We start from the raw sequence: 7,380 nt of genomic DNA on the forward strand, positions 1-7,380 counted from the left end.
GGACCTTCTGAATACTTCTCATTTTAGCAAAGGGCTAGATAAACAAGAGCATTCCACATCTAAAACCTGAAGATGAGAACTGTGCATTTCAGTAGAAGGTGGTTTTGTTTGTTTGTTTGTTTGTTTGTTTTTTCCTGGACCAAACTGCAGTCTAGGTTCTCTGTGGGCAGACTGTATGGAGAGTGGAAATGGCAGGTTACTGTGGACAGAGCTGGTAAAACATCAACATTTAAGCCTGCTTTGTATCTCCCTTGACTCTACTTTCTATTCTATATATTATTGCCAAACATTAGGCATTCAGACTAAAATTGCCTATGGCTCATGTCTGTGGCAGCAGATGTCTCTTTTCAGTTGTGGGTTATGTAGTTCAGATGTCAGAGAATGACTACAAAAATGATTTAGTCCACATTAAAAACTCTGACAATCATTCCTCTGGAGTATGAAAGAGGGATCTATAATCATTGACACTGACCTAAATTCCAAAGAATGGTCAAGAGCACGGAGCTGGAAGGAAGTAGTGACACCAGTTGTCTTGTCTGATCTGATCTTGTCTATCCCAGCATCATGTGACAGGTCAAACCATGATTCATTTCAGACACCTCGGAGAAGAGTAGCTGTGAGAGCAGCTGGAGATGGAGTTCTGGGAGAGCAGTGAGGGCTCCTTGTTCAGGCCCAGTCAGCCAAAGCTAGCTGGGCTTTTGAGCTTCATTTCCAAGAAGAGGAACTAAGACCAAATAGTGTTACCAGGAAGCGTGCCAGAAAGGACGGAGTGCATGCACCAAACTTTCTGCTTTTTTTTGTGACATAAGGGCGCTACTGAGTACATCCAAATCTGTGCTTTCTCCTAAAATACAGCCTATGTTCTTTCCACTTGGAAGGTGGTTTAGGAACTAGAGTTACTAGAATAGACAGTTTTAAAGGCTAAATTACTTATATAAAATATTAAGAAACTCTGCATTTTCCTCTATGCAAAGTATTCTACTTAAGGAAAAAAAAAGGTGTCTCTTTCCTCAAGAAGGAATTCAAAGCTACAAAACTCTCAAGAACTGGACGTTCTGAGATGAAAACAAAAGTTTAGAAAAATAAATTAAAACACTCATTAGTGGGAAAGTCTTTTACAAGTTCTCGAGTAAAGTAATGGAAGGGAGATGCATTATTGTTCATGTGGCAGCCAACACTGCTAGTCCTAGCTGAAGAGTAGTTTCCACTGGCTTCACAGAACTGAAATTCTCTTTTTGATATTCATCTCAAATTTGATGAATCTCTTCCATTTGTACCTGATCTGACCTCTGCTGCAGCATTTGTTTTTGCACTTCAGTCTTTGAGGAGAGGCAAAGAGCATAAGGCAGAATTACTCCATCCATTTTCTCGGAGTTGGCCTTGGTCATTAGCACAGCAAACAGTGCCATGAATATGCAGAAGAGGGGGAAATTCTGTGTCTTAAGGGTGCTAAATCAGTTAGAAAGGCTTTGAATCTGGGCTGAAAAAATAGTAGTGCCAATAACACTGACTGGTGAGGACACTGACAAATGGAAAAGCACCCCATGATGGGTGCAGGTGGGATGGAGAACCACATCGTCAAGAGCTGATTAGAGATAAACTTTTGTTTCCTTAATGCTGGTTGCTATGGCCATGACCTGGATCACAGTAGCAGCAGGTACATCTTGAAATAAAGGAATTGGTAAAAAAGGAAGACAGTGTCATGTGTTTCCTCCCCAGTCTGGCAGTGCCTCACACTGTACAGTGATTTTATTGCAGAAACATTCAGAATATCAGACAAAGCTTTATGGACACTTCTATACTCCACATCCTTAACTAGGTTTATCAGCAAACTTCTGCCTTCATACAGTGAATATCTGTGCTAAAACAGTGCATTGGCATGAAAAAAAAAGGCTCAAACAATACAATTCCTGCTACAAATTTCCAAGCAAAGTACTAGCTTATGCGAGAACCTAGTGTCGCATGGCTGAGATCCCACAATGTACCTTTGTTTTGTTTATAATAATAATCTAGAAATGTAATCTGATTACCTCATCAGTTTGCGATTGCCCTTTTTAGCATACCTTAGTTTTTGTGGGCATAGCATCCAAAGGCCGACACAATTCAGGGGTAGTGATAGCTCACATAGACCACAGTTCTGAGTTTTCCATTGTAAGAGCTGGTGGGGGTGGTCTCGTTCTGTCCCTTGCAGATCTACAACATGTTTGCTCAGATTACAATATTCTCTAATGATCTGGCCCAAAAGCATTTCTGGTGCAAGCAAAGTATTTATTTGATAATTTATAAATTCAGTAATGGCTTCAGCAAATGCCTTCCTCTCTGCTCCCAAAAGGAAATGCCCTACTTCAGGAATTAGAAATGCTCCACTTAAAAGTTAACGAAAATTTACCACATCAATACTAGAAAGCAACGATGAACATCCCTGAAAGTAAAATGTTTTGAATGTGATACAAAGATAAAGAAAAGAAAAAGAAAAAGGAAAAGAAAAAGGAAAAGGAAAAAAAAAACTTTTCAAGGTGAGTGTTGTTGCTTGCTTTGACCAGGAGATGGAGAGGATAGCGCAGCTAGAGTCCAGACCCTAGCACAAGCCTTCACAGAGGGACTGCTCTGCCGCAGCATGATGCCAACGTTTGCAAAACTGTGCTCTCCCAGGGGCTGAGCCACAAATAACCATCGAGCAGCTACATAGCAGCATGCTCTGAAACACCCAGGGCTGTGCAGGAGGTGGATGGAGAGCAACCAGGTTCAGCAGCTGAGTTGTTTGGATCAGCTGCCTGGGGCACAACAGTGGTGCTCTTACCACGATATTACCATGCTGTCTGACTAGCGTCAGCCTGAGGGTTTGGGCTTCCAAAAATAAAAAACACCCATCAATCCTCCCCTTGCCAAATCGTCCATATACAACTTTTCCAGTCTTCACAGTCACACAGTAAGTTGCTGTGCCATGGCTGAACTGTAATCCAAAGACTCAAAATCCAAAAGACTAACTAAAGAAATATGAACGTCATTTTCAGACATCATCTTAACTATCAGAAAGCAGAATATTTAGTAAACGCCCCCCAAAACCCAAAAACATTAGGCCTCACCCCAAAGATAACTGGACTAGGTTGCATCACATGCTGTAGGGAATTATCCCTTTCCATTTATCAGTTTTTCTGTCTTAGTTTCTACCTTAAATACTTCCAGGTGGCTGGGTGCATTGCTCCCAATTAAACCCCAAGTGATTAGGACCTTGAAAGCTGATTTTTATGACTTGGACTATTATTTCTTGCTGCATCTGCCATTTAGTGCTGAGCTACATCACCCACAGATTCTATTGCTGAAACTATGGTATGTGTCGCACTGCAGGGATCTAAATATGATCTTTGCATCTTGGACGTGCCTCTAAACATGAGAAATAGTTGTTGCACGTAACCGCCAAACCACACCACACTGAAGCAGAAGCTGCATCAACCAAGATGCAGATAGCTGCCTGAAATTTTTTGACAAAGTGGCTTTCAGAAAATATAACTGCAGCAGCAATAGCCAGCAGAGATGAAGATTTCATTACATTGCTGCTGTTGGCTTTTCTGAATATAAGAACTGTGAACACAGGCTGCCTAACTTTCTCTTTGAACTTACCCAGTGTCCCGGTTTCAGCCAGGTGACCCAAACTAGCCAAAGGGGTATTCCATACCATATGATGGCTGGCTGACTCAGGCAATACAAAGAAAGTCTCTCTTCCTCCCTTGTCTCGGCTGTGGAGAAACTGTCCCAGAAGGTCCAGCGACCTGAAGAGAATATGTCCTGTTCCCAACCTGTACAGATCAGTATCTCAGTTATTAGGAGTAAGTGTTTGTCTGCTCAAGAGAGAGGATATAGAGGGTACACACCATGAGGCACCCTGTGGTTTTACCTGCATGACCACAGAGGGTACAAGGAAGTGGGATGGAAAAACTACCCCGACCCTACAGGCACAAGTATGTGAGCTGCAAGGCAAAACAATCACAAAAGGGGATTCTTCCAGCAGGCAGTTCCCCAGACAGAGTGGAAGGCCTGATTGTACTTATCATCCTCTCGAAGGGACTGCTAACTCATTTTTGCAAGGAGTGAGTAATGAATATGATGACCAGGACAAGCCAGGTGGAGGAAAGGGACAACTGGGTTTATTGGACTGTATGGATCTGACGGCCTGGCACGTCAGATCCACGAGTGTAAAGCACAGCAGACGTTGGCTTGGGGCACTCGCAAACCTCCCAAGTCGTGTGGAGAACTGGGGGTGGTTACAGCAATGGCAGCAGAGCAACTGGCAGCGCAGAGGCAAACCCATCTGGGCTGCCCCACTGTGGCAAGATGCTGCTGCCCGGCTAGAGAAGCTGGTTGTAAAAGGACATCACGTAGGTGCCCACGTGCCCAAGAGTCGGGCCACTGAGCAACGTCAAAATGACCAGCAGATGCATCAGGCTGCTAAGGTTGAAGTGGCTCAGATACATCTGGACTGGCAACATAAAGGTTGCTCAGTGGTCCCTTCAGGCCATCAGGGAAGAGATGCAACATATCGATGGGCTTGTGATTAAGGGGTGGACTCGACCATGGACACTATCGCACAGGTTATCCATGAATGTGAAACATGTGCAATGATCAAGCAAGCCAAGCGGTTAAAGCCTCTGTGGTATGGAGGATGGTGGCTGAAATATCAATATAGGGAGGCCTAGCAGATTGATTACATCACACTCTCACAAACCTGTCAAGGCAAGCGCTATGTACTTACAGTGGTGGAAGCAACCACCAGACGGCTGGAAACAATCCCATGCCCTGTGCCACCACCCAGAATGCTATCCTGGGTCTTGAAAAGCAAGTCTTGTGGTGACATGGCACCCCAGAAAGAGCTGAGTCAGACAATGGGACTAATTTCTGAAACAACCTCATAGATACCTGGGCCAAAGAGCATGGCATGGAGTGGGTGTATCACATCCCCTGTCATGCACCAGCCTCCAGGAAAATCGAGCGGTACAATGGACTGCTAAAGATTAGACTGAGAGCATGGGGTGGTGAGACCCTCAAACACTGGGGCACACATTTAGCAAAGGCCACCTGGTTAGTTAACACTAAGGGGTCTGCCAATCAAGCTGGCCCTGCCCAATCACAACTTCCACGTACTGTAGACGGGGGTAAAATTCCCATAGTGCACACAAAGAATGTGTTGGGGAAGACAGTCTGAGTTATCCCTGCTTCAGGCAAAGGCAAACCCATCCACGGGATTGCTTTTGCTCAAGGACCTGGGTGCACTTGGTGGGGGATGCAGAAGTCCAATACGTACCTCAAGGGGATTTGATTTTGGGTGAGAATAGCCAGTTATTAGAACTGCATGATGTTAATTGCTAAATAACCCTGCCATTGTATGTCATCGCTACTACAATCGCTATATGCCATATCAATGGTGTTACAGTAAGAATCACCCAAATTAATGAAGGATAAACTGTGATGAAACTGAGCAAAGTGCAGCGATGATGGAACTAGAACTGACTTCAGCAACTGGCGCCCAGCAACTTCCTCGAAATTGACACCTTCAACCCACAGACCATGAGCATGACCCACGTCAGATACACCAGCCACGAGCTCCGGATGCAGCATGCAACAACCCAGCAGCACGGACCATCTCTCCTGCCCTGAGAGACTGTTGCAGCAAATGGAGCCTAAAGTCATGGATTAAATGAACTCAACAGACATTTTAGAGGGATGGCCTATAGACTAAGGGAATGATATCTGTGTTTATATATCACAAAGACAGGGAAAGTGGTGGTGATCAGTTGGGAGGTGTAGGATCTGGGCATGACATAGATGGTACAGAATAAAGGGTGGATAACGTTCTGGTTTTGGCTGGGATAGAGTGAATTTTCACAAGAAGGTGGGAGGGGACACAGCCAGGACAGCTGACCCAAACTAGCCAAAGGGGTATTCCATACCATATGATGTCATGCTCAGCATAAAAAGGGGCTAGTCAGGGAGGGGTGGAGTGGCCTTGGTATGGTCTGAGTGTGCAGTCTGAGTGTACAGTCATTGGGTCATGTCATCAGGTGAGAAATTGCATTGTGTATCACACGCTTTGTATAAGTACTGTTGCTGTTATTTTCCTCTCCCTTTGCTGTCCCAGTCAACTGTCCTTATCCCCAACTCAGGAGTTTTACCTTTGTCTTCTAATTCTCCTCCCCATCCCACCGGGTGGGGGTGTGTGGGGTGTGTGAGCAAGCGGCCGTGTGGTGGCTAGCTGCCAGCTGGGACTGAACCACAACACTCAGCTTTCCCTGTGAGTCATTAATAGGTGCTATGCTTCTCAGTTAAATGGCACCCACTACTTGGTGCGGGGCAGCCTGCCTACCAGTGATCCCCTCCATTTCTGGATGTCATTTGACCACAGAACTGAAGACCTTCCAGGCACATTTCAGCACAGCCATGGAAATACATAAATCTACTGTAACAGTAGTTGTGGGGCACAGTTCTGTTCTTAGAACAGGCCAATAGTCACCAACTCATATCAGCTTGGTGGCTTCAAAGTTTGGGGAGGCTAACATTTTTCTGATAAAATTAAATTCAGTGCATTAATTTCCAGGGAGGTTCACCTTACATCTAGGAAAGCTGTCTTTGCTGGTATAAAACAGCAGTCTTAATCCCATGGGAAGACGGACAGTGCTATCTTGGGGAAATGTCTTTAAGGACCTTGTAAAAATTAAGAGACTCTTCTGGCTCTAAATGAAATCTCGCAGCTCACCACCGGAACGACCTTCAATGATCACTTGTGTGTGTATGGGGGGAATAGAGTACCAGAACAGTTTGAAAAACAAACCAGTGGTACAAAAAAAGCAACTTTGGCCTAACTATCTGTAGATGTACTTTTATCAGAGAAAGGGAGCTGTGGTATAAATATGCAATGTACCTACCTACCTACCTTCCTTCCCTGCAGGGGAGAAGTGATTGCCAGTGCCTTTTAGAGAAAAGGTCTTAGGCTGCTAGGTATGTGGTGAAGAATAGAGCTAGGATGAAGAAGAATTTGTTTTAAGAGACTTTTCTGAATATGTTGAGCATCCTTTAAAGCGGTAAGCTAAGAATATCCTTCCCCCAGTTCCCAACGATAAAATTCTCACTGCGAGATCAGAACCAGACATGAAAAATCACACTGTTTAGACTTCATGCAAGTTCTGCTACAGAGTTTGTCTTCCCATAGTAACACTATACCAAAGGTCAGTGGTCAGAAAGCAAATATCAATACCATTTCCTTTATGTTCACCAATTCTCAGCACAGGAAGCTCGGTGCTAGGAAGATGAAGAACCACCTCTTTGTAGCTGCACCGCAGGGCCCTCAGGAGCACAGCGACTCTGGCTGCTGAGGATCACTGGCAGGGA

The sequence above is a fragment of the Grus americana genome, chromosome 1 (assembly GCF_028858705.1).
Source record: "Grus americana isolate bGruAme1 chromosome 1, bGruAme1.mat, whole genome shotgun sequence".
NCBI classification, from domain to species: domain Eukaryota; kingdom Metazoa; phylum Chordata; class Aves; order Gruiformes; family Gruidae; genus Grus; species Grus americana.